At 43.5% G+C, this 2,897-nt stretch overlaps 1 pseudogene; it reads right to left on the bottom strand.

Annotated features, from left to right (window-relative positions):
- Window positions 1–345: 345 nt before the first annotated feature.
- LOC116563772 lies at window positions 346–1,657 on the bottom strand (annotated as a pseudogene).
- Between the last annotated feature and the right edge of the window lie 1,240 nt (window positions 1,658–2,897).

Below are 2,897 nucleotides of genomic sequence, written 5' to 3'. Positions count from 1 at the left end.
TCATCCTCCTTTGAAATCTCTGACCCCATTAACTTGAGACATTAACCAGCACCTTTCATGTTACCCACCTGAGTCTGCCTCTTGTTTAGCATCGACTATCATTTCATTCTTCCTTTTTTTTTTTTTTGGTGAAAAAGCACACTTTATTTGGAAGGAGGGTGCTGCACAGTGACTAACAGAGGCCACCCATTGGGCACTTACACACTGTACTCCAAAATACACACAGGATGTTTTGCTAATAAAAATCAACAGGAACAGGGACTCCTCTGGGTAACTCCCTCAACCTCATCCCTTTCAGGGGTTGGGAAATCTTCCAACCATTTTCCTGACAGCAGCTGTGGTTCACTAGAGATAGAACCCCTTAGGGGTGCTTTCCTGTTTCTTATAAAGAACATTTTCTTTAGATTTTCTGAAGTCTTCATTTGTTACTTTCATTCTGTGTTCTCTTAAGGCCATCAGATCAGCGTCTGTACAGATTGCCTGGATGTCAGCACCAGAGAGGTCATCTTTAGCCATGATCAAGTCGTCTAGGGTTACATCATCAGCCAGCGTCATCCTGCTTGTGTGAATCGGAAAGATGTGCTTCTTAGTGTTCCCATCAGGCAGGTGGAACTCGATCCTCTTGTCAAGGTGGGCTGGTCTGATAAGTGCTGGATCCAAGGTTCCTATTTGGTTTGTGGCCATGATAACTTTCACATCTTCCCTAGAATCAAATCCATCCAACTGGTTCAACAGTTCCAACATTGTTCACTGAATTTCTCTCTCACCACCAGAATTTGAGTCATATCTTTTTGTACCAATGGCATCAATCTCATCAATAAACACGATGGACGGTACATGTTCTTCAGCAACTCGAAACAGTTCCCGTATGAGTTTGGGCCCATCACCTAGGTACTTCTGAATGAGTTCAGAGCCAACCACTCTCAAGAAAGTGGCTGAGGTTTAGTTTGCTACTGCTTTGGCTAACAAGGTTTTACCTATGCCAGGTGGACCATGGAGAATGACCCCTTTCTCAATATTATATAAGAATACCATCTTCATAATATTCAGGATGGTGAGAGGAAGTTCCACAGATTCCTTAATTTCCTGAATTTGGTTGTCCACCCCCTCTGCAACATTTGGCATAGGTCTCCCGGGGGGCCTTCTCCACCTTCATCACTGTGACCAGGGGATCTGTGTCATCCATCAGCACCCCTAACATGGCATGCACCCTGTGTCTGAGCAAACCCAGAGGCCAGGTTCCAGCAGATCCTTGCTTACAAATGAAAGAACACTGAAGACGTAGACACGATAGCATGATTGTCATTGATGATCTTTCCAAGGTTCCTACTGACATTGGGGTACCTCTCAGCTTGGGGTTCATCCTCCACTTTTAATCTTTCCACCTCTTGCTTTTCTTCTAATGGCTTCATTTGTTCTTGATTTCTAATGAATCTTCCTCCATGAGAAGATAGTCTTTAATTCTCTGTAACTTCGGTAATTTTAACCGGCACTGAGCGTGAGGTGTCACCGTGGCAGTTTGCTGGCAGCAGCTGGTTTCTGTTTTCTTCTTTTTCCCTACTCTAGTTGGTACAGGAGGTTAGTAGTTATTTTTCTTGTCCTTGTTATCCTTCTTGCCACCACTAGGACCAGGACCGCTGCCCTGACTTTGACCCATCTTGTCTTGGTCACTTGAGCTGCCACTGCTGGAAGTTCCTCCACCTCAACTATCATTTTTAAGTCCTTATTTTTTGATGAGTATTTTCTCTCAGGGATACTCACACTGGAAGGCTACCAACTTATATGTTTTCAAGAGAATAAATAGGTACTATGTAAATGAATAAAGTGGGCTTGGCTTAAGACACTGGGGAGGGTAAAATACACAGAGTGTCAGCCCTTAATGGGTGTTAAGGAGAAAAGTAGAGCAGGGAAAGGTGTTGGGATGTGTACGTGTGGGACAGAGTAGCTGTGATGGTCAGGTTCCTGTGTCTGCTTGGCTAGGCTATTGTAGCCAGTGCTTAATCAAATACTAACCTAGGTGCTACTGTGAAGGTATTTGGGGGATGTGATGGACATCCACAAATAGTAGACTATAAGTAAAGTAGATTATCTTATTTATTTATTTTTGATATGGAGTCTTGCACTGTCACCTGGGCTGGAGTGCAGTGGCACGATCTTAGCTCACTGCAACCTCCTCCTCCCGGGTTCAAGCGATTTTCCTGCCTCAGCCTCCTGAGTTGTTGGGATTACAGGCACCTGCCATCACACCTGGCTAATTGTTGTTGTTGTTGTTGTTGTTGTATTTTTACTAGAGACAGGGTTTCACTGTGTTGACCAGGTTGGTCTCAAACTCCTGAACTTGTGATCCGCTCGCCTTGGCCTCCCAAAATGCTAGGATGACGTGCATAAGCCACTGCTCCGGCCCAGATTATGTTTCATAATGTTCTTGGGCCTCACATAATCTGTTGAAGGCTTTAATCATTAAAAAATCCAGAGACAGAAGACATACATGAGGCCAACAAACATATGAAAAAATCCTCATCATCACTGGTCATCAGAGAAATGCAAATCAAAACAACATTGAGATACCATCTCATGCCAATTAGAATGGCGATCATTAAAAAATCTGGAGACAACAGATGCTGGAGAGGATGTGGAGAAATAGGAACACTTTTACACTGTTGGTGGGAGTGTAAATTAGTTCAACCATTGTGGAAGACAGTGTGGCGATTCCTCAAGGACCTAGAAATAGAAATTCCATTTGACTCAGCAATCCCATTACTGGGTATATATCCAAAGGATTATAAATCATTCTACTATAAGGACACGTGCACACGAATGTTCATTGCAGCACTGTTTACAATAGCAAAGACCTGGAACCAACCCAAATGCCCATCGATGATAGACTGTGGCATATA

The sequence above is a fragment of the Sapajus apella genome, unplaced genomic scaffold, assembly GCF_009761245.1.
Source record: "Sapajus apella isolate SASKATOON/1434 unplaced genomic scaffold, GSC_monkey_1.0 scaffold1, whole genome shotgun sequence".
Taxonomy (NCBI): Eukaryota; Metazoa; Chordata; class Mammalia; order Primates; family Cebidae; genus Sapajus; species Sapajus apella.
This window is presented reverse-complemented; position numbering and strand designations above follow the sequence as displayed.